The sequence below is a fragment of the Octopus bimaculoides genome, chromosome 6 (genome assembly GCF_001194135.2).
Source record: "Octopus bimaculoides isolate UCB-OBI-ISO-001 chromosome 6, ASM119413v2, whole genome shotgun sequence".
Taxonomy (NCBI): domain Eukaryota; kingdom Metazoa; phylum Mollusca; class Cephalopoda; order Octopoda; family Octopodidae; genus Octopus; species Octopus bimaculoides.
The window spans coordinates 50,751,748-50,752,388 of record NC_068986.1 but is presented as its reverse complement, the minus strand read 5'-3'; positions in this window follow the sequence as shown (position 1 = coordinate 50,752,388).

Here is a 641-nt window from a genome sequence, read left to right as displayed (position 1 = left end):
CAGTGGCTTCCCTTCCCTCTAACATCCATGACACCAACCATGCTCTTCGTTTGTTCAACACTTTCTCCTTCCCTCCTGGGCCCCTCTAAACTTCTCTGCACTCTTGACATCAAGAGTCTATAAACCCCCAACCTGACACATCCACACTCCTTCGTCTGGCCGAACTTGTCCTCTCAACTACTTCTCGTTCGCGGGTGATTTTTACCAGCGGTTCTCGGGAGTGGCCATAGGAACGAGCATTGGCCCCCAACTATGCGAACCTGTTCGTTGACTACGTTGAGGCTCAAATATTCTCAAGTTTCACTGGTCCCACTCCTTATTTATACGGTCGTTATATTGACGACTGTATCGGTGCGACCTCACTCTCCCCCGAACATCTAGATTCGTTCCTCTCTTGTCAAATCTTTCCATCCTACCCTCCACTTCTGCACTATTTCCGACACCTCAGTCGCCTTTCTCGACATTTCGGTCAGCATTCATCACTCCACACTCACCACCTCCATCCACTACAAACACACAGACCCACACGCATACCTCAACTTCTCCTCCTCCTACCCTAAACACACCAAGCTCTCGACCCCTTCCCAATTCCTCCGTTTACGCAGGCTCTGCAGTGACAACCATGACTTTGAGACTCAGTC